The sequence below is a fragment of the Ovis canadensis genome, chromosome X (assembly GCF_042477335.2).
Source record: "Ovis canadensis isolate MfBH-ARS-UI-01 breed Bighorn chromosome X, ARS-UI_OviCan_v2, whole genome shotgun sequence".
NCBI classification, from domain to species: Eukaryota; Metazoa; Chordata; class Mammalia; order Artiodactyla; family Bovidae; genus Ovis; species Ovis canadensis.
Window position 1 is genome coordinate 124,844,159 of NC_091727.1, and position 25,258 is coordinate 124,869,416.

Below are 25,258 nucleotides of genomic sequence, written 5' to 3' on the forward strand. Positions count from 1 at the left end.
CAATGCAGAAGACATGTGAATTTGATCCCTGGTTTGGGAAGATCCCCTGGAGAAGGAAATGGCAACACACTCCAGTATTCTTGCCTGGGAAAACCGATGGACAGAGGAGCCTGGTAGCTATAGTCCATAGGGTCTCAAAGGAGTCAGGTACAATTTAGTGACTAAGCAACAATAATTTTTCAGTCACTTTCTCACCACACTCCACCACATCTCTATCCTCTGCCATTCACTGAAAACTTTAGGTCCTCAACTTCCTTTACATATCAACTCCTGCCATTGCCAAGGGTGACCTCCAAGGTGTTGGGATGATCCAAACAGCACCCTAACCCTTCAGCTCTGTTTCCAATTATCTCTCAGATAATTATCTTCTCAGCCATCCACACTCATGGCCACATCCCTGATGTTGTCAGTACCAGAAACTGTTCATTCTCTAAAATGACAATTTCTGACCCCACTCTCTTACCAAAAGTTTGTGTCCTTCTGCTGCATGGACACTATAATTCTCAACAAAATATTCTTCAACCTCCCTGGGACCACCTGGACATTGAACCCTCCACTTGCCTTCATTTTAAAAACCTATTCATACCCTCCACTTGCGTTCATTTTTCTCTATCTCAAGCTTGGATTCAGTGACTAATCATATCTCCAGCTCTCTGGATCCACTGAACTTCTATTATACCACTTGGGGAAACCCTGGAAAAGTGAACCATCTTATTTCTGCACATCTGCACTCAGTCTGCTGAGCTGTGCTAGAAAATCACCAACCCACTCTCAACACTGCCTGGTAATTTTAGTTTATTTACTTAGCTAGACCTCCCATTCTCAAAATTATTTTCTCTGCTCTCCTCAAACTTCCAGGTTCTCATACCTTGAACCCCCTCTCTCGGCAACTGGTCTCATTTCCTAAAACTCCAAAGAAAATATGTCAGAAGGAAACCATCACACCTTTATACCATGAAATCTACAAATGTATCTAAGTCTACACTGATACTTTTGTTCCACCATTCATGTTAGAGTGAAAATGATGTCCCTCTCCTTTCTAAGGCCACTCCTGCTCGCTTTTAGGGAACCCTGCCATACTGATTACCTCCTTTCTCCTTCTTTCCTTTCCCATTGGTTGTTTCTAGGCAGTATCTAATCATATCAAAGCCTCTCCTATTTTGAAAAAGAAATCCAACCTCACTTGACGCCATAGGCCTCACGAACTAGTTGTTCCTTTCATTTCCTCTTTTTTTCCATGTCTTAAACAAGTTTTCCATACTCATTGTTTCCATCTCCTCACCTCTCTCTCATTCCTCAGTCCAGTCCATTCTAACTAAAATCAAGGAATCCATGACTATCATGTCATTAATGCCCCTAGTCACTTTTTGTCTTCCACAGCAGTATCAGATAATGTTGATTATTCCCATGTGAAATATTTATCCCTTGGCCACTATCATCAGCTGTTTGGAATATGATATTATTCTTATTTTTCTTCTTTTCTCTCTAGTACTTCCAGTCTTCTTTGATGGCCTTGACTTCACTTCCTGATACATAAATTTTGGAGGACTCACAGCTCAACCCTCTAGTCGCTTCTGTTTATACTCTCTCCCTAGGTGATATCACTCAATCACTTTCTTAATCTTTTAACTATTTACTCATGAATTCAAGAAACTCTTTTTAAAAACTAGCTATTTGGCTGTGCCAACTCACTTGTATCACGTGGGATCATGGATCCTGGATGGGGCATACGGGATCTTTTAGTTGTGGCATGTAGAATCTAGAATCTAGGGATTGAACCAGGGCCACCTGCACTGGGAGCTCAGTCTTAGCCACTGGACCACCAAGTAAGTCCACATGTTTTAAAATACCATCTACATGCTGACAACTTACAAATCTTGTCACCAACCTTGAACTCTCTGTTGACCTTCATATTTACATGACCAACTCTAACATCTTCTCTTAGATCTTAGATTTCCTCCTTACAGGCAACTTATACTCTTCCTATTCTACCTGAACTCATTCTTCTCATCAAATATGCATAGTCTTCACTTTCCCCATTTCAGTAAAATTGTATCACTATTCACCTACTTGTCCAAACCAGAAACTTGGAAGTTATCTTAGGTACATCTCTCTCATCAACCACACTCAATCTATCCCTGTGCTGTACTTAGTCACTCAGTCATGTCCGACTATTTGCAACCCCATGGACTGTAGCCCACCAGGCTCCTCTATCCATGGAGATTCTCCAGGCAAGAATACTAGAGTGGATTGCCATGCTCTCCTCCAGGGGATCTTCCCAATCCAGGGATTAAACTTAGGTCTCCTGCACTGCAGGTGATTCTTTACTATCTGAGCTCCCAGGGAAACCCCAATCTATTACTGTTTCATTAATTATATTTCTTAACTATCTTATCAGTTCCTTTTAGTCACTCAGTTGTGTCTAACTCTTTGTGATCCCATGAACATACAGCACACCAGGCCTCCCTGTCCATCACCAACTCCCGGAGTTCACTCAGACTCATGTCCATTGAGTCAGTGATCCCATCCAGCCATCTCATCCTCTGTCATTCCCTTCTTCTCCTGCCCTCAAACTATCCCAGCATCAGGTTCTTTTCCAATGAGTCAGCTCTTAGCATCAGGTGGCCAAAGTATTGGAGTTTCAGCTTCAACATCATTCCTTCCAATGAACACCCAGGACTGATTTCCGGTAAGAAGCAGCAGCTGTGCTTTGCTGGAGCAGACATAAGAGAGACCACACGTCCAAGGTATGAGAAACCCAAGTAAGATGGTAAGCACTGAGAGAGGGGATCAGAGAGCAGACAAACTAAAACTACAATCACAGACAACTAGCCAATCTGATCACACAGACCACAGCCTTGTCTAACTCAATAAAACTAAGCCATGCTGTGTGGGGCCACCCAAGATGGCCTGGTCATGGTGGAAAGGTCTGACAGAATGTGGTCCACTGGAGAAAGGAATGGCAAACCACTTCAGTATTCTTGCCTTGAGGACCCCATGAACAGTATGAAAAGGCAAAATGATAGGATACTGAAAGAGGAACTCCCCAGGTCAGTAGGTGCCCAATATGCTACTGGAGATCAGTGGAGAAATAACTCCAGAAAGAATGAAGGGATAGAGCCAAAGCAAAAACAACATCCAGTTGTGGATGTGACTAGTGATAGAGGCAAGGTTCGATGCTGTAAAGAGCAATATTGCATAGGAAGCTGGTATGTTAGGTCCATGAATCAAGGCAAATTGGAAGTGGTCAAACAGGAGATGGCAAGAGTGAGCATCGACATTCTAGGAAATCAGCCAACTAACATGGGCTGGAATGGGTGAATTTAACTCAGATTACCATTATATCTACTACTGTGGGCAGGAATCCCTTAGAAGAAATGGAGTAGCCATCATGGTCAACAAAAGAGTCCGAAATGCAGTACTTGGATGCAATCTCAAAAATGACAGAATGATCTCTGTTCGTTTCCAAGGCAAACCATTCAATATCACGGTAATCCAAGTCTATGCCTCAACCAGTAATGCTGAAGAAGCTGAAGTTGAACAGTTCTATGAAGACCTACAAGACCTTCTAGAACTAACGCCCAAAAAAGATGTCCTTTTCTTCATAGGGGACTGGAATGCAAAAGTAGGAAGTCAAGCTACACCTGGAGTAACAGGAAAACTTGGCCTTGGAATACAGAATAAAGCAGGGCAAAGGCTAATAGAGAGAACACACTGGTCATAGCAAATACCATCTTCCAACAACACAAGAGAAGACTCTACACATGGACATCACCAGATGGTCAACATTGAAATCTGATTGATCATATTCATTGCAGCCAAAGATGGAGAAGCTCTATACAGTCAGTAAAAACAAGACTGGCAGCTGACTGTGGCTCAGATCATGAACTCCTTATTGCCAAAGTCAGACTGAAATTGAAGAAAGTAGGGAAAACCACTAGACCATTCATGTATGAACTAATTCAAATCCTTTATGATTATACAGTAGAAGTGAGAAACAGATTTTAGGGACTAGATCTGATAGACAGAGTGCCTGATGAACTATGGATGTTCATGACATTGTACAGGAGACAGGAATCAAAACCATCCCCAAGAAAAAGAAATGCAAAAAAGCAAAATGGCTGTCTGAGGAGGCCTTACAAATAGCTGTGAAAAGAACAGTAGCAAAAAGCAAAGGAGAAAAGGAAAGATATAAGCATCTGAATGCAGAGTTTCAAAGAATAGCAAGGAGAGATAAGAAAGACTTCCTCAACGATCAATGCAAAGAAATAGAGGAAAACAACAGAATGGCAAAGACTAGAGACCTCCTCAAGAAAATCAGAGATACCAAGGGAACATTTCATGCAAAGATGGGCTCCATAAAGGACAGAAATGGTAGGGACCTAATAAAAGCAGAAGATATAAAGAAGAGGTGGCAAGAATACACAGAAGAACTGTACAAAATAGATCTTCATGACCCAGATAATCCCGATGGTGTGATTACTCACCTAGAGCCAGACATTCTAGAATGTGAAGTCAAGTGGGCCTTAGGAAGCATTACTACAAGCAAAGCTAGCGAAGGTGATGGAATTCCAGTTGAGCTATTTCAAATCCTGAAAGATGATGCTGTGAAAGTGCTGCACTCAATATGCTAGCAAATTTGGAAAACTCAGCAGTGGCCACAGGACTGGGAAATTTCAGTTTTCATCCCAATCCCAAAGAAAGGCAATGCCAAAGAATGCTCAAACTATCTTATACTTCTGTCCTTTGTTCCTGCATCCTGAATGTGATTACCTTATTCAATGCCACCATCACTTCTTTCTTATATTATTTTAGCACCCTCTTAGCTCATCTCTTTTCTTCTAGTCTTCCTCCCCTCTAACCCATTCTACATAGACAAAGTAATCCTTCTAACATGGATTGCTGGTCATGTAATTCTCCTTCTTCGGTGGTTTCTCATTTTCCATAGGATGAAATTAAAAGTCCCTAGCATGATAAGTCCTCACACGATTTTACATGATTGCACAATGTAGTGCCTGACTATTCTTGCCATTCTTTCTCCTTGGAATCTGCATGATAGTAGCTTTATTTTATTTCACTTTCTTGAACATAGCATGCTTTTCCAAAGAGTCTTCACATACTATTACTTTTGTCTGGAATTTTGCCCTCAAAACATCCCAAATTCAAGTGAAAAGGAGAAATTGCTGAAAAAAAACAAAAACCTTAGTGATTTTATGGAAGTAGGGGAATAAGTGAGAGGGGAGAAGCCAAGATCAACTTATGTCTAGGAGACTGGGATGATAAAAGTGATTATATTTTACTTATTAAAACAAAATGGATTTTGTGGGGAGAGGTAGTCAACTTCAGAACCACTGAGCTTGCATTGATGGTTGAACATTTAAGTGGATAGGTATGAGAGTGAGTGGTAGGGACCAGAGAGGCTCATTTGCATGCCTATGAGAGATGATGTAGAAGTTGATACAGAAGGAGGTGAGAGTGTGCTATTACACAGTTACTGAACAAATGTAGAAGAACAGGTGTATACTTTCCTTTATCAGTCCTATATAAGGAAGAATCCCAAAGCTGAAGGGGAAGTCAATCAAACAAAAAATAAGATAGAAATAGAAGAACTGAGGGACAAAAAAATATATATGATGTATAGGAAAAGAATAGCAACAGGGCACAAGTAAGTTCTTCCTCATCAGTAATGACTTGAAGTGTAAATGATTGAAATTTCTAATTAAAAGACAAAGATAGGCATAATAGATTTTTTAAAATGCATGATTCAAAAAAAAATGCATGATTCAAGTACCCTGTCTACAACAGACTCATTTTAGATTCAAATATACAAATAGGTTGAAAGTAAAAGGATGGAAAAGATGCTTGATGCAAATAGTTACCAAAAGAGAGCTGGTATGAATATACTCATATCGGGGGGGGGGGGGGAAACAGATTTTTAAGCCAAAAATTGTTTTGTTTTTTTTTTAAATTTATTTATTTTATTTTATTTTTTTTAGTTTTTTAGTTTTTAAATTTTAAAATCTTTAATTCTTACATGCATTCCCAATCATGAACCCCCCTCCCACCTCCCTCCCCATAACATCTTTCTGGGTCATCCCCATGCACCAGCCCCAAGCATGCTGCATCCTGCGTCAGACATAGACTGGCGATTCAATTCACATGATAGTATACATGTTAGAATGTCATTCTCCCAAATCATCCCACCCTCTCCCTCTCCCTCTGAGTCCAAAAAAATTGTTATAAGGGACAAAGAAGGATATTACATACTGATAAAAGGGCCAATTCATCAAGAAGATATAATCATATAAACATATATATGCCAAACAACAGAGATTCAAAATATATGATTCAAGAATTGAAGGGAGATGTAGATAGTTCTACAATAATACTTGGAGCCTTCAATATCCAACTTTCAATAATGATTAGAATGATGAGACAGAAAAGGTTAACAAAACAGAGGACTTGAATACTCTATAAGCTAACTAGATGTAATAGATACATGCCAAACATGCTTGTGTTGTGTGCAAAGTTGCTTCAGTGCTGTCTGACTCTTTGTGACCCTATGGACTGTAGCCAGCTCATCAGGTTCCTCTGTCCATGGGATTCTCCAAGTAAGGATACTTGAGTGGGTTTCCATGCCCTCCTCCGGGGGATCTTCCTGACCCAGGGATCAAACCCATGTCTTTTACGTCTCCTGCATTGGCAGGCAGGTTTTTTACCACTAGCACCACCTGGGAAGCCCATATGCAAACACTCTATCCCAAAACAACAAAATTAAACATTATTCTCAAGTGTAAAAGGAAATTTCTTCAGAACATACTATAGTTTAGATCACAAAACAATTCTCAATAAGTTTTATTTTATACTATTTTAGTTATTTATTTTTTGCCATGCTGCTTGGTATGTGGGATCTTAGTTTCCCAGCCAGGGAAAAAACCCATGACCCCTGCAGTGGAAGCATGGAGTCTTAACCACTGGACCACCAGGGAAGCCCCTCAATAAATTTTAAAATACTAAAATCCTACAAAGTATCTTCACCAACCACAATGGAGAGGGGCTAAGAATAAACATCAATAATAGAAAGAAATTTTGTAGACAGACACTAAACATCAAACCCTTGAACAACAAAAGTCTCAAAGAAGAAATCATAAGAGAAAAATTTAAAATACTTTAAGAATGAAAATGCATCACACCAAAACTTAAGTGATGCAGTGAATGAAGGGCTCCAAGGTACATTTATATTGTAAACACCTATGTTAAAATAGAAGTCAAATCAATAACCTAACTTTATACTTTGAAGAACTAGAAAAAGAACAAACTAAACCCAAATCTAGTAGAAAGAAAGAAATGATAAAGATTAAAGATACATAAATCAAAGATAGAAAAAAAAGCAATAGAAATCAATAAATAAAGTTGTGTTTTGGGAAAGATCAACCAAGATTAACAACATTTATTTAGATTGACTAAGAAAGAACAAAATAAAAGCTTAAATTATTAAAGTAAAAAATGAAAGTGGGGACATTATTACTAATATAACAGAAATTTGTGTGTGAAGTCGCTCAGTTGTGTCTGACTCTTTGCAACCCCGTGGACTGTAGCCTGCCAGGCTCCTCTCTCCATGGGATTCTCCAGGCAAGAATACTGGAGTGGGTTGCCATTTCCTTCTCCAGGGGATCTTCACAACCCAGGGATCGAACCCGGGTCTCCTGCACGGCAGGCAGATGCTTTATCCTCTGAGCAACCAGGGAAACCTAACAGAAATTTAAAAGACCATAAAATAAAAGAAACGGTTGTATATCAAGATATTTGAGGAAGAACAGAAGATGGTGGAGGAACAGGACAGGGAGACCACTTTCTCCCTCACAAATTTATCAAAAGAACATTTGAACACTGAGAAAATTTCACAAAACAACCTTTGAATGCTGGCAGAGGACATCAGGCACCCAGAAAAGCAGCCCACTGTCTTCAAAAGGAGGTAGGAAAAAATATAAAAGATAAAAAGAGAGACAAAAGAGGTAGGAATGGAGCTCTGTCCTGGGATGGGAGTCTTAAAAAAGAAAGAAGTTTCCAAACACCAGGAAACACTCTCACTGCTGAGTCTGTGGTGAGCCTTGGAACCACAGAGGGCAACATAACTGGGAGGATAAATAAATAAATAATGAAAACTCACAGATTACATGCCCAACGGTAACTCCCCCAGTGGAGAAGCAGCACAGATGACTGCATCTGCCACTAGCAAGCTGGGGCTGGGCAGGGAGGCACGGGCTTCATTGCTTAGCATAAGGACCAGGCCTGAATGCCCCAAGGGTAATCTGAGGGAACTAACTTGGGATAGCAAACCAGCCTGTGGGATAGCTACCACGTGAAAATCCCTAACCTAAGACACTGCAAGGCCCGCTCATAGAACAAAGGGCTGAGCAGAGCTAGCTGGCTGCAGACCGACCCATCCCCCCTGGTAGCAGGCAGGCAAGGGCAACCAGAGCCGGAAGGGGGCAATTGCAGCCCAAGAAAGGCATTATCTGCCAAACTGCAAGCAGGCTTCCTTGCTAACCAAGAGTTCTTGGGATGCTGGATGGTCAACATCCGCCTTAGAAGGTGTGCCGGTTGTACATCGAGAAAAATGAACGGCAGAGTTGGGGGAGGCAATAAGTCACAGCGACCATGCTACCAAACACCTGATCACCTGAGCTGCTCGGACCTGGGAAGGGCACAAAACGCAGGCCCAACCAAATCTGCGCCTCTGAGGATTACCCAAGTACCAGAACCTGAGCTACTTAGACCTGGGAAGTGCATACAACCCAGGGCCAGCCTCAGACAGTTCCCAGCAGAGCAATCTAGAGCCTAAGCAGTGTACACAGGGAAAGCACACACACTGTGAGTGGGGGCAAACCCAGTGTGGCTGAGACACTGTGATCATGCTCCAGTGTTATTTGTTTGCAGCGTCCCTCCCTCCCCACAGCACAACTGAACAAGTGAGCCTAAAAAAGTGTCCACCACAGCCCCCTCTCGTCAGGGCAGAAATTAGACACTGAAGAGACCAGCAAACAGAAGAAGCTAAAACAGAGGGAATGTCCTTGGAAGTGACAGGTGCAATAGATTAAAACCCTGTAGTTAGTACCGACTACATAGGAAGGGGCCTATAGCTCTTGAGAAATATAAGCCAGATCAAGGAACTATCTGAAAATGAACTGACCACACACTGCCCATAACAACACCAGAGAAAGTCCTAGATATATTTTTACTTTTTTACTATCATTCTTTAATTTTGTAAAAATTTTAAGTTCTATATTACTCCTTTAATTTTCATTTTTATAACTTTGCAAAAAAAAGAGAACCTATTTTTTAAAGCAAACTTCATATAAATATATTTTATAATTTTTGTGACTTTTTTCTTTAATACTGTATTTTTGAAAAGCCAAACTCTAGATTTTTAATCTTTGATTTTTGGTATTTGTTATCAATTTTGTACCTTTAAGAACCCAATCTTCACTGCCCATTTTTACTTGGGAGCGAGATCACTGGCCTGATTGTTCTCTCCACCTTTGGACTCTCCTTTTTCTCCACCAGGTCACCTCTATCTCCTCCCTCCCCCTTCTCTTCGCTACCCAACTCTGTGAATCTCTTTGTGTGTTCTGGACGGTGGAGAACATTAAGGGAACAGATTACTGGCTGGATCTGTCTCTCTCCTTTTGAGTCCCCCTTTTATCCTCCTGGCCACCTCTGTCTCCTTCTTCCCTCTTCTCTTCTCTGTGTAACTCCGTGAACATCTCTGAGCGGCCCAGACTGTGGTGCACACATAAGGAAGTGATTACTGGCTAGTTTGCTCTCTCCTCTTTTGATTCCACCTCATCTCATCCTGGTCACCTCTATCTCCCTCCTCCCTCTTCTCTTCTCCATGTAACTCTGTGAACCTCTCTGGGTGTCCCTCAATCTAGAGAAACTTTTCACCTCTAACCTAGATATTTTATCAACGGTGCTGTATAGATGGAGAAGTCTTGAGGCTACTGTAAAAATAAGACTAAAAACCAGAAGCAGGAGGCTTAAGTCCAAATCCTAAGAACACCAGAGAACTCCTGACTCCAGGGAACATTAATTGACAGGAGTTCATCAAACGCCTCCATACCTACACTGAAACCAAGCACCAGCTAAGGGCCAACAAGTTCCAGGGCAAGACATACCATGCAAATTCCCCAGCAACACAGGAACACAGCCCTGAGCTTCAATATACAGGCTGCCCAAAGTCACTCCAAACCCACTGACATCTCATAACTCATTATGGAACACTTCATTGCACTCCAGAGAGAAGAAATCCAGCTCCACCCACCAGAACACTGACACAAGCTTCCGTAACCAGGAAAGCTTAACAAGCCACCTGTACAACCCCACCCACAGCGAGGAAATTCCACAATAAATAGAAATCAACAAACTGCCAGAATACACAAAGACCACCCCAAACACAGCAATATAAACAAGAGAAAGAGACAGAGGAATACCAGCAGGTAAAGGAACAGGATAAATGCACACCAAACCAAACAAAAGAGGAAGAGATAGGGAATCTACCTGATAAAGAATTCTGAATAATGATAGTGAAAATGATCCAAAATCTTGAAAACAAAATGGAATCACAGATAAACAGTTGGGAGACAAGGATTGAGAATATGCAAGAAAGGTTTAACAAAGACCCAGAAGAAATAAAAAAGAGTCAATATATAATAAATAATGCAATGAAAGTGAAAGTGAAAGTGAAGTCGCTCAGTCGTGTCCGACTCTTTGTGACCCGTGGACTGTAGCCCACCAAGCTCCTCTGTCCATGGGATTTTCCAGGCAAGAATACTGGAGTGGGTTGCCATTTCCTTATCCAGGGGATCTTCCCAACCCAGGGATTGAACCCAGGTCTCCCACATTGCAGGCAGACAGTTTAACCTCTGCACCACCAGGGAATAAATGAGATCAAAAACACTCTGGAGGGAACAAATAGTAGAATAATGGACGCAGAAGATAGGATTAGTGAGGTAGAAGATAGAATGGTAGAAATAAATGAATCAGAGAGGAAAAAAGAAAAACGAATTAAAAGAAATGAGGACAATCTCAGAGACCTACAGGACAATGTTAAATGCCCCAACATTCGAATCATAGGAGTCCCAGAAGAAGAAGACAAAAAGAAAGACCACGAGAAAATAATTGAGGAGATAATAGTTGAAAACTTCCCTAAAATGGGGAAGGAAATAATCACCCAAGTCCAAGAAACCCAGAAAGTTCCAAACAGGATAAACCCAAGGCAATACACTCCAAGACACATATTAATCAAATTAATAAAGATCAAACACAAAGAACAAATATTAAAAGCAGCAAGGGAAAAACAACCAATAACACACAGGGGAATTCCCATAAGGATAACAGCTGATCTTTCATTAGAAACTCTTTAGACCAGGAGGGAATGGCAGGACACACTTAAAGTGATGAAAGGAAATAACCTACAGCCCAGATTACTGTACCCAGCAAGGATCTCCTTCAAAGATGAAGGAGAAATCAAAAGCTTTACAGACAAGCAAAAGCTGAGAGAATTTAGCACCACAAAACCAGCTCTCCAACAAATGCTAAAGGATCTTCTCTAGACAGGAAGCACAAAAAGGGTGTATAAACTCGAATCCAAAACAATAAAGTAAATGGCAATGGGATCATACTTATTAATAATTACCTTAAACGTAAATGGGTTGAATGCCCCAACCAAAAATCAAAGACTGGCTGAATGGATAAAAAACAAGACCCCTATATATATTGTCTACAAGAGACCCATCTCAAAACAAGGGACGCATATAACTGAAAGTGAAGGGCTGGTAAAAGATATTCCATGCAAATAGAGACCAAAAGAAAGCAGGAATAGCAATACTCGTATCAGATAAAATAGACTTTAAAACAAAGGCTGTGAAAAGGGACAAAGAAGGCCACTACATAATGATCAAAGGATCAATCCAAGAAGATGATATAACAATTATAAATATATATGCACCCAACATAGGACCACCACAATATGTAAGACAAATGCTAACAAGTATGAAAGAGGAAATTAACAATAACACAATAATAGTGGGAGATTTTAATACCCCACTCACACCTACGGATAGATCAACTAAATAAAAAATTAACAAGGAAACACAAACTTTAAATGATACAATTGACCAGTTAGACATAATTGATATCTATAGGACATTTTTCCGCAAAACAATGAATTTCACCTTTTTTTCAAGCGCACACCAAACCTTCTCCAGGATAGATCACATCCTAGGCCATAAATCTAGTCTTAGTAAATGCAAAAAAAAAAAAAAATTGAAATCATTCCAACCATCTTTTCTGACCACAATGCAGTAAGATTAGATCTCAATTACAGGAGAAAAACTATTTAAAATTCCAGCATATGGAGGCTGAATAACACGCTGCTGAGTAACCAACAAATCACAGAAGAAATCAAAAAAAGAAATAAAAATATGCATAGAAATGAATGAAAATGAAAGCACAACAACCCAAAACCTGTGGGACATTTTAAAAGCAGTGCTAAGGGGAAGGTTCAGAGCAATACAGGCATACCTCAAGAAACAAGAAAAAAGTCAAATAAATAACCTATCTCTACACCTAAAGCAACTAGAAAAGGAAGAAATGAAGAACCCCAGGGTTAGTAGAAGGAAAGAAATCTTAAAAGTGAGGGCAGAAATAAATGCAAAAGAAAGAAAACAGACCATAGCCAAAATCAACAAAGACAAAAGCTGGTTCTTTGAGAGGATAAATAAAATTGACAAACCATTAGCCAGACTCATCAACAAAGGGAGAAAAATCAAATCAATAAAATTAGAAATGAAACTGGAGAGATCACAATGGACAACACAGAAATACAAAGGATCATAAGAGACTACTATCACCAATTATATGCCAATAAAATGGACAACTTGAAAGAAATGGACAAATTCTTAGAAAAGTACCACTTTCCAAAAGTGAACCAGGAAGAAACAGAAAATCTTAACAGACCCATCATAAGCATGGAAATTGAAGCTGTAATCAGAAATCTTTCAGCAAACAAAAGCCCAGGTCCAGACGGCTTCACAGCTGAATTCTACCAAAAATTTAGAGAAGAGCTAACACCTATCCTGCTCAAACTCTTCCAGAAAATTGCAGAGGAAGTTAAACTTCCAAACTCATTCTATGAGGCCACCATCACCCTAATACCAAAACCTGATGAAGATACCACAAAAAAGAAAACTACAGGCCAATATCACTGATGAACATAGGTGCAAAAATCCTTAACAAAATTCTAGCAGTCAGAATCCAACAACACATTAAAAAGATCATACATCATGACCAAGTGGGCTTTATCCCAGGGATGTAAGGATTCTTCAATATCCACAAATCATCAATGTAGCACACCACATTAGCAAATTGAAAAATAAAAGCCATATGATTATCTCAATAGATGCAGAGAAAGCCTTTCACAAAATTCAACATCCATTTATGACAAAAACTCTCCAGAAAGCAGGAATAGAAGGAACATACCTCAACATAGTAAAACCTATAATGACACTATATATGACAAACCCACAGCAAACATTATCCTCAATGGTAAAAAATTGAAAGCATTTCCCCTAAAGCCAGGAAGATGACAAGGGTGCCCACTTTCACCACTACTATTCAACATAGTTTTGGAAGTTTTGGCCAGAGCAATCAGAGCAGAAAAGGAAATAAAAGGAATCCAAATTGGAAAAGAAGAAGTAAAACTCTCACTGTTTGCAGATGAGATGATCCTCTACATAGAAAACCCTAAAGACTCCACGAGAAAATTACTAGAGGTAATCAATGAATAGAGTAAAGTTGCAGGATATAAAATCAACACAGAGAACTCCCTTGCATTCCTATACACGAATAATGAGAAAATAGAAAGAGAAATTAAGGAAACAATTCTATTCACCATTGCAACAAAAAGAATAAAATACTTAGGAATATATCTACCTAAAGAAACTAAAGACCTATATATAGAAAACTATAAAACACTGGTGAAAGAAATCAAAGAGGACACTAATAGATGGAGAAATATACCATGTTCATGGATTGGAAGAATCAATATAGTGAAAATGAGTATACTACCCAAAGCAATCTATAGATTCAATGCAATCCCTATCAAGCTACCAATGGTATTTTTCACAGAGCTAGATCAAATAATTTCACAATTTGTATGGAAATACAAAAAACCTCAAATAACCAAAGCAGTCTTGAGAAAGAAGAATGGAACTGGAGGAATCAACCTGCCTGACTTCAGGCTCTACTACAAAGACACAGTCATCAAGACAGTATGGTACTGGCACAAAGACAGAAATATAGATCAATGGAACAAAACAGAAAGCCCAGAGATAAATCCACGCACCTATGGACACCTTATCTTTGACAAAGGAGGCAAGAATATACACAATGGATTAAAGACGATCTCTTTAACAAGTGGTGCTGGGAAAATTGGTCATCCACTTGTAAAAGAATGAAACTAGAACACTTTCTAACACCATACACAAAAATAAACTCAAAATGGATTAAAGATCTAAATGTAAGACCAGAGACTATATTCATGTTTGGGATCGCAATTATACCCATGGTGGATTCATGTCAAAGTATGGCAAAACCAATACAGTATTGTAAAGCAAAATAAAGTAAAAACAAAACAACAACAACAACAACAAAAACTCCTAGAGGAGAACACAGACAAAACACTCTCCAACGTAAATAACAGCAGGATCCTCTATGACCCACTTCCCAGAATACTGGAAATAAAAGCAAAAATAAACAAATGGGACCTAATTAGAATTAAAAGCTTCTGCACAATAAAGGAAACTATAAGCAAGGTGAAAAGACATCCTTCAGAATGGCAGAAAATAATAGCAAATGAAGCAACTGACAAAGAACTAGTCTTAAAAATATACTAGCAACTCCTGCAGCTCAATTCCAGAAAAATAAACGACCCAATCAAAAAATGGCCCAAAGAACTAAACAGACATTTCTCCAAAGAAGACATACAGATGGCTAACAAACATGTGAAAAGATGCTCAACATCATTTATTATCAGATAAATGCAAATCAAAACCACAATGAGGTACCATTTCACGCCAGTCAGAATGGATGCTATCCAAAAGTCTACAAGTGATAAATGCTGGAGAGGGTGTGGAGAAAAGGGAACCCTCGTACACTGTTGGTGGGAATGCAAACTAGTACAGCCACTGTGGAGAATAGTGTGGAGATTCCTTTAAAAACTGGAAATAGAACTGCCATATGACAATCCCACTGCTGGGCATACACACCGAGGAAACCAGAACTGAAAGAGACATGTGGACCCCAATGTTCATCGCAGCACTGTTTATAATAGCCAGGACATGGAAGCAACCTAGATGTCCATCAGCAGATGAATGGATAAGAAAGCCGTGGTACATATACACAATGGAGTATTACTCAGCCATTAAAAAGAATACACTTGAATCAGTTCTAATGAGGTGGGTGAAACTGGACCCTATTATACAGAGTGAAGTAAGCCAGAAAGAAAAACACCAATACAGTATACTAACACATATATATGGAATTTAGAAAGATGGTAACGATAACCCTGTATGTGAGATAGCAAAAGAGGCACAGATGTATAGAATAGTCTTTTGGACTCTGTGGGAGAGGGAGAGGGTGGGATGATTTGGGAGAATCACATTGAAACATGTATAATATCATATATGAAACGAATCGCCAGTCCAGGTTCAATGCATGAAACAGGATACTCGGGACTGGGGCACTGGGATGACCCAGAGGGAATGATATGGGGAGCGAGGTGGGAGGGGAGTTCAGGATGGGGAACACGTGTACACCCATGGCGGTTTCATGTTGATATATGACAAAACCAATACCATATTGTAAAGTAATTAGCCTCCAATTAAAATAAATAAATTTATATTAAAAATAAGACTAAAAAACAATAAGAAAATGAAGAACAACAAAAAATATTAAAAAACCAAGATAAAATTGAAAAATTCCTAGAATACACAAACTATCAAATATGACTCAAGAAGAAACAGAAATTTTGAACAGACCTATAACAGATAAAGGGATTGAATCAATACTCAAAAATATCCGAAAGAAAAACTCCATACAGATGATTTTACTGTGAAATCATACATAGAATTCACTGGTGAATGCTATGACTGTTTAAAGAAGGATGAAAACCAATCCTTGTTAAACTCTCTCTCTAAAAAAAAAAAAAAAGAGTTTTGGAAGTCTTTCCCAACTCATTCTATGAGGCCAGCATTACTCTGTTACCAAAGCCAGACCATGACATAAAAACCAAGCTACAAACCAATATCCCTTTTAAATATAAATTCAAAAAGTATCAGCAATATACTAGTAAACTGAATTGAGCAGTATATTTAAGGAGTATATACCATGACTAAGTAGGAAATCACTGCAAATGGTGACTGCAGCCATGAAGTTAAAAGACACTTGCTCCTTAGAAGAAAAGCTATGACCAACCTAGACAGCATATTAAAAAGCAGAGACATTTTTCAAAGCTATGATTTTTCCAGAAGTCATGTATGGATGTTAGAGTTGGACTGTAAAGAAAGCCGAAGAATTGGTGCTTTTGAACTGTGGTGTTGGAGAAGACTCTTGAGAGTCCATTGGACTGCAAGGAGATCCAACCAGTGCATCCTAAAGGAGATCAGTCCTGGGTGTTCATTGGAAGGACTGATGCTGAAGCTGAAACTCCAATACTTTGGCCACCTGATGCAAAGAGCTGATTCATTTGAAAAGACCCTGGTGTTGGGAAAGATTGAAGGCAGGAGGAGAAGGGGATGACAGAGGATGAGATGATTGGATGGCATCACCGACTCAATGGACATGAATTTGAACAAGCTCCGGGAGGTGGTGATGGACAGGGAAGCCTGGTGCGCTGCAGTCCATGGGGTTGCAAAAAGTCAGACATGACTGAGCAACTGAACTGAACTGAACTAAATAGGAAATATCCCAAGAATGTAAGGCTGGTTCAAGAAAATCATCCATGTAATACATCAAATTAATAGAATGGAGGAAAAATTACAGTTATGTTTATTAATAAAGAAAAAGAGCATTTGCCAAATCTCAACATCTTTTCATGATAAAAATCACTCAACATGCTAGGAATAGAAAGGAATTTCATCAACCTGATAAGGGATATTTATGACATACCCACAGGTAACATTATACTTAATTATGTAAAACTGAATGCTTTCCTCCTATGATCAGAAAGAAGATAAAGATGTCATGTTTTTTCACTTCTATTCAACATTGGAATAAAAGTTTTAGCCATACCAATTAGGCAAGAAAAGAAATACAAAGCATACAAATAGGAAAGGAAGAAGTAAAACTATCTCTATTCACAGATGACATGATCGTATATACAAAAAAAAAGTTAGAGAATAAACAAAACAACCGTCAGTGTCAATGGATGAATTTGACAAGTTGAATGTTATACAATATCAATATGCAAAATCACTCACATTTCTATAGATTAGGAATGAGTAATGCAAAAATAAAATTAAGAAAACAATTAAATTTTCAACAGCATCAAAAAGATTAAAATACATTGAAATAAATTTAACCAAAGTATAAGATTTACACACCAAAAACTACAAAACACTGCTAAAGGAAATTAAAAAAAAAAAGTCAATGAAAAGAAAAACATCATGTGTTATAGATTGGAAGACAATATTATTAAGATACTTCCCAAAGTGATTTATAGATTCAATATAATCATTATCAAAATCCTAAAGCCCTTTTTTTAAGAAATGGAAATACTAGCCCATTTTGAAAAAATGGAAATGGAAATTTATATGGAATTGGTGGACTCTGAATAGCCAAATTTATCATGAAAAAGAACAATGTTAGAAGCCTCATACTTTGCTATATGAAAACTAAATACAAAGCTACAGTAATCAAAAAAATGTGATACTGGCACATAGATAAATTATACCAGTGGAATAGAATTCAGGGTCCAGAAATAAAGCCATACCTCTAGGGCAAATTGATTTTTGACAGTGTGCCAAGATCATCCCATAGAGAAAGAACAGTCTCTTCAACAAATGGTGCTGGATCAACTAGATATTCATATGCAAAAAATGAAATTGGACCCGTATCTCACATAATAAACAAAAATTAACTCAAAATAAGTCAAAGGCCTAAACATAAAAGCTAAAACCATAAATTGAAGATAATAGAAGATAATATGGGGGCAATCTTCATGACCTTAAATAATGCGATTGATAGTTTCTTAAATATGATACCTAAAACACAAGCAACAACACAAAAATAGATAAACTGGACTTAGTCAAAATTAAAACATTTTGTATATCAGAGAATACTACCAAGAAAGTAAAAAGACAAACTACAGAATGAGATAAAATATTCACAAATCATACATTTCATAAGGGTCTAGTATCTAGAATATATAAAGAAATCTTACAACTCAACAAATAACAGGAAACTGACTCAATTTAAAAATGGCTGAAGGATAAACAGACATTTCTCCAAAAAAGACATATATTAGATTAAAAAAATTTTTTTTAATTAAGAAAAGATATATACACTGGCTGACAAGTACATGCAAAGATGTTCAGCATCACTAATCATTATGGAAATTCAAATAAAAATCTAAATAAAATACTACTTCACACCCACTAGGATGCCTGTAATAGGAAAAAAAAAAAAAGAAAAGAACAAGTATTGACAAGGATGTAGAGAAATTAGAACCTTTGTACACTATTGGTGGGAATGTAAAATGGTGCAACCACTGTGGAAAACAATTTGGTTGTTTCTCAAACAGTTAAACATAAAATTACCATATGACCCAGAAATTCCACTCCTAGACATGTATGTACCAAAAATAATTGAAGACAGGTATCCAAACAAATATTTGTACATGAAAGTTCAGAGCAGCATTACTGAAAATAGTAAAAAGGTAGAAACAACTAAATGTCCATCACTTGATGAATAGATAATACAAAATGTGGTTGCTATGGACTGAATTTTGTATCCCTCCTAAACTCATCCCCAATTTAATGGTAGACAGTTTAAGATGGTCAATTTTATGTTATATGTGTCACCCCAATACAAGAAAGTAGAAGGGAAAAGAAAGGAAATTAGCAATTGTTTGAGCTACTGCAATATATTAGGTTCTGTGCTAAGGTTAAGCTTATGTATTATCCAATTAAAGCCACTAAACAATACCATGGGTCATTATCGCTATTTCATAGATCAGCAAACCAAGGTCCATGTAACTTAATTTTCATAACTAATACTACATGGAGCTGTATAGTTCAAACCCAGGTCTGACTCCAAAGTCTACACTCTGTAGCATAACCTATTCTCCAAGAAGCTTCCATAGCTAGCCCCTCATTATTCTATCCATAAGGACCTGTGTCACGGATCAAAAATAAAAGCACAGTTCACCAGATATTCCTTCACACCAACAAACCCCCTAGAGAAAAAAATCTCAAATTAAAATTTTATTTTTATACCAAGCCCTCCCTGAAATTGAGCCTTCCCTGATGGCTCAGACAGTAAAGAATCTGCCTGCAATGCAGGAGACCTGGGTTTAATCCCTGAGTTGGGAAGATCCCCTGAAGGAGGACATGGCAACACATTCCAGCAATCTTGCCTGGGAAATCCCACAGACAGAGGAGCCTGTCGGGCTACAGTCCATGGGGTCACAAAGAGTCAGACACAACTTAGCGACTAACCACACTTCCTGGAAAAAAAAAAAAAAAAAAGGCCATCCTTGAATAGGCAGGAAAAACAAACAGCCTTCATAGATTCACAAGGCCTGATCTGTAAGTGGGGTGATTTGGTGGGCTTAGTAAGTCTTTATCACAGAGAAATACCTGCCTCCTCATGCTTGAACTCTCTTTACTAAGGAGATAAGAGTCTTTCGTTCACAACTGGAAAAACAGGCTGAAGACAGAACTATTCCTGGGAGAGAAAACACACTGGTATTTGGATTAAGGAAGATCACACCACTTCACAAGGGCAGATTTTAATAAGTTGAGGATGGAGCAGACAGAATAAAAACTAAACCTACATTTCCTGAGACCACACGAGACCACACACAGTCAGTCACAGACTTGTCTCTGTCGCTAACTATCATGGAACCTCAAGCGAGGCCCTTCTCACTAGCCCAGTGTTTTCTAATCTGTGATTCTGAAATTGCACTTAATAAATTTGCCCAGGGTCAGTCCCCTCCGTATTCTTATTAGTGGTAAGCACAGCAAAGTCCTTAACTAATCCGTGATGTGAGTCTCTGTGCTTATTTTATTAAGATTAATTGCTATTTAAGACCTTATGCCTTGATTACAGGGATCCTTTTGCTATATAAAAATCTAAACATACTTTTGAAATGTGAGACATGTTTTCAGTTACTGAGAGCCACTCATGGTCCTAATTCATACGAACTTTTATTTAAATGAGTAATTAGTCTTGACAAGAGAATCAAAATTTATGAATACACAAGTTTGAATATACTGGTTGTTGGTCCCTGCACTGGACTTGATAAGTGGCATGTTACTATATACGTATGCATGGTGCTGGGTTAGGAGTTATTCAAAGTGACATCGATGTAAGTCTGGCTCACTGGTAACTTATTTTCAAGGCAGGTGCTTACTCAGCTGTTTTTCGAAGGAATATTCCACACTTCCTTCTGCATTTTCTTTTGCTATATCCCTGATTTAGACTCCACAACTCACATCAGCATTGTTTGACTTCCTGAGGCAGAGACACTGCTGAGTGTTAAAACCCACAATCACACCAAGACATTTTTTCAACACTCCACTGTATTTTAAGAATCATCTCTTCTTCCTTTCCATTTCCATTGTTGAGTATTTCTCTAACAAGCTAGTGACTAGAAGTCCTTTCCTACATACTGTGAATGAAAAGTGTGGCCTGCCAAATCAGCAAACAAAGAATGCTGAGGCCATTAAGCCATCAGCCACTACCACATCCCCAAAGGTAAGCCCTGAGAGAATTTAGGATGGAGACAAACTGAGGTGGGGGGGGGGGGGGGCGGGGCGGGGCGGTGTGCTCAGGATGGGGAAGGGGGTGCTCAGCAAGGGAAGGAACAGGATTCACTAAGGTGCATATCAAAGGAATGATTTCAATGAGCCCAGAGTCTTGTATCTTCCCAAATATAGAAAAGCTGCTAAATTCATTAACTAGAGATATCTGGTTTTCTGTAATTAACAGTGGCAATCTTTTGATGTTCCAACTACCTGGTCTTTGTTACAAACACCCCCATATACTCTGGCTCCTCCCTTACCTCTTTGGAGCACTTCCTCACGGCTATTTGAGAGGTTGCCTTCCAGCCTTAAGCCCTCAGAAAGCCTGCCAAATAAAACATAATTCTCAACTTTTAGGTTCTGCATTTTTTTTTCAGTCAACAGGAAATAATAACCTGCCTTCAAACTGCTCGATTTGCTAAAGCCTTTGTGAGGTGGTCATGTCAATGCTGAACACACTGTTATAGTTTGAATGTCTTACATAGGTAAGTCACACAAAAAAATTTAACAGAGAACTATGGTAATTAGCAAGACAAAGAGCAATCTCCCTAAGGCAGAGCCTTAAAGAATAAGTCATTGTTTGGGGACAAAAGTGAAATAAAAGGTAGAAAGTCAGGTAGGATTCAATTCTGAAACTATCTTTCCAAGAAAATCTGTAACCCTTTCCCTTAGGGGATGAAATAGTCAACAGTTTCTAAGTGTACTGAAAGCTGGGATTAGGCATTATAGATCTTTGCTATAATCAACACTCTACTCTTAAGTGAGTAGGGCTTCCCACGTGACACTAGTGGTCACGAACCTGCCTGCCAATGCAGATGTAAGAGATCTGGGCTCAATCCCTGGGTCAGGAAAATCCCCTGGATAAGGGAATGGCAACCCACTCCAGTATTCTTGCCTGGAAAAATCCCATGGACAGAGGAGCCTAGAGGGCTACAATCCATAGGGTCACAAAGAGTCAGACACAACTGAAGCAGCTTAGCACGCACACTCATAGTGAGTGCTCAACAAAAGTTAGATGGTGATGGGGAGGTAGAAATGTTTATAAGAATGAATTCAATCATTTGTCAAAATCTGTTAATTCATGAGGACTCCTTTTCCCATTGTTTCCTCACAAAATATTTCATATTTTTTGAGATTCCATTTGTTCCATACAAGATCTGGACAAGCCCATGTGGATAAAATAAAGGTAAAATCCCATCTTTGAAATGGGATACTACATTAAATGGGATACTACATTAAATTACATTCACCATAGGGAAGATGATTTTGCATAGGGAATACTTAGCAAAATCTGGCATTTTGGGTTATCACAAGATGGGGGTGAAACTGAGCAGGATGCTGTGGAGCCCTCCCAGGTACAAATCCTTCCTTTGCACACCCCCAGCCCTGCCATCCCCCCACCCACACCGCTACACCCTCAGTTTCTTGTTTGGAAAAACGGGCTTCATTCAGCCTTGGAGAACTTCCTGATTTCCACAGGGCAGATTCAAACAGTTGCTAACCAGGGAAGGATGCGGAAACAAAGGAGGAACTATCAAGAAAATATAGCACAGCCTTGGAGCAGGCTCCTGGTTCCTCCTGAAGGAATATATAACTATATCTTTGAGTTCTTCTGCAGGAAATAAGGTCCACACCCAGGTGGAGGAAGGTAACTTCAGGCACCTTTTTTCTGCTCCAAACCAGGATATTACGTTTGTTTGGCCTCACTGTGCAATGGGCACATGACCTTGAGATCTGTAACATGGGGTATTACTGGCATTTGGTGAATAGAGACCAGGGATACTGTTAAACATCCTACAATGCAGAGGACAGCCTCCCACAATAAGGAATCATCTGGCTCAAAATGTCAATAGTGCCCAGATTGAAAAATTCAGCTTAATTGGAAGAACAAAATGCCTTTACTCTGTAGGTTTCTCATATCAGTTTCTCTATGCCTATTACACTCCACTTCAGTCTACATATCCTACTTAGTACTCTCATCAAGGCTATAAGAAGAGCAGAGAAGAGAGAGGGCCCCTGAATATTTCTGTCTCATTGCACTTTAACAGTCATATCTGGATGGTGCTTGGATAGGCCTAGCCATGTGAATAAAGGTTGCCTAGAAGCCAGATAGATCTGGGCTTAAATTATCCACAGTCACTTCCGTTTTTCACTTTGAACCACTCTTGCAGATGTGGCCTCTGGTTGCAATCTGCCCTGGGAGAGTTCAAACAAATATATATTTTCAAGCCACCAAGTAGAAAACCTGAATTTCTCCATATCCCCAGAGAAGATGAGTTCCCCCAGCCCCCAAGTCTAACAAGCAACCTAGGCAAGCTTAGGCTCCTACTCAGGTCAGCTTCTTAATTACACTAGGAGATCCACAAGCAGATTTGTCCTGGTATAGTAATGCCTGACTTTTGCATGGTGCTTTTAATTTTGGAAAGGGTTTTCCTTTGTATATCCTGAAGCTCTTAAAGAGGTTAATGGTGTAGGGCAAGAACAGGTAGAAAAAAAAAATGAGTCTTATCTACCATATACTGGGAAAGCCCCCAGATTCACCACCACCCAGAAGCCTCCTATGTTAAAGATGATTGCACTATATACATAGGGCCTTTGAAGGAGACAGCTCACAAGAATGGAACTTTATTTCCTTCTCCTTGGACACTGCTCCTGATTGTACCCTAGGCTTGAAGTAGAAGCCTCGACTGAATTGTAGTTTGGTCTGAGAAAGGAAGATGCCCCAAAGTCTTGTATAGAGCCTCATTTCCTCCTTGCTTCCTGACAAAGGAAGGATCAGCTTAATCACAAAATAGACCTCTTTTGTTTGGAAGGCTGTATATTCGACGTGGCTGGCCACAGCAAAATTGCCTTTGAATGGGAGAAAAGCAGCAGAGTTCCAGAACTGAGATTTTTTTTTTTTAAATCTACATCATAGACCAGTCTTCAGAAACACTTGAAGTTGTTGAAAGAGTGTGTAAAGGGTGGCTCCACCCCCCATCCCTACCTTCCCCCTTCCCATTCACAGGAACACAAACTCTTCATTCCCCAAAGCAATATATTTATCTATTGCCTCGCTCCCACACAAAAGCTTAATATTCTCCAGAATACTGGGCCACCTGGAGGCTAAGGGAACCGATGACAATGTAAAAACTTGTCTTGCTCTGTGCCCCAAGGGACTTTCTCTGGCTAACCTAGGAGAGTTGCTAGGGCTCCCTCTCAACATAAATATGCCAGTTCACCAGCACAGCAATGGGAACATTCAGCCATTTAGGCAAGGCAGACTGTTCTTTCTGGAGCTCTACTCAAGCTCGCAGTGTGTGCTCAGGGGTTTAAGGCAACAGCGAGAAGCACAAGGGAGCTTCCTCTGAGATCTAGGTTGTTCTAAGAATGGATAGGGAAAGGGGTATCAGGTATCAGCCCAGCGGCCAGAATGGCAGAACTCAGGCACCCACCTTTCTGGAGAGAGGTAGAGAGGGAGATAAAAGACAAAGCCGAGCTGTGGGGTTGTGCAGGCCAAACCAGGAGATGCTGCCAGCTAGCGGACCTAAGCGCCTGCAGGTTGCAGGTGTTAAGTCTCAGGCTTGTGGTGGGGGCAGGGCCATTTCTGCCCTTCCAGGAAGATCCAAGAGGGCCGCCAGTCTTTCCGGGCACCAGAGTGGTAGGGGTGGAAAGGTGTCTCACATGACCCAAAAGTGCAAAGATCAAAGAGTGGTCCAAGTGTTCAGTAACACCCTCCCCTCCACACACATACACACACAGAGAAACCGCTGCCACCACTAAGCAACTTAACTCTCTCCTGCTACAATACCACTAACCATCCCTTCTCCCCTTCAATCTAGGTTGGCGCTGGGAAGACCGACTCTAACCTATGGGTGAGAGGGGCAAGGATGTGAGAACTGGGCTGTGCTGCCAGGCTGCCTGCACTGGGTTACACTAGACCCGTCAGGGATAGAAGACCCCCAGGTTAGCTCCTGGCCACTCAGGGTCCTCCTCTCCCCCGGCGCTCACCCGCGTTCTCCCTGGCTCACTTCCACTTCCTCCGGGATGACCCGTGGCTGCCCGCGCAGCCCCGCCACCGCCTGCCGGCTCAGAGCCCAGGTTGAGCGGGGTAGGGGTTGGGGGTCACAGTCCAAAGTAGGGGCACTCAGGACAAGGGGGCAAAGAAAGACTCTGCCAGCCAGGCGTTCTGA

General features: G+C 39.8%; 1 long non-coding RNA gene across 1 annotated transcript in view; it reads right to left on the bottom strand.

Moving 5' to 3' along the window:
* Positions 1–25,258, bottom strand: part of LOC138930531 (uncharacterized) — a 526,289-nt gene that overhangs the window by 500,767 nt on the left and 264 nt on the right. The window contains exon 2 of the long non-coding RNA XR_011446217.1: positions 21,347–21,411. This is a non-coding gene — a long non-coding RNA (uncharacterized lncRNA). The remainder of the gene's footprint in view (positions 1–21,346; positions 21,412–25,258) is intronic.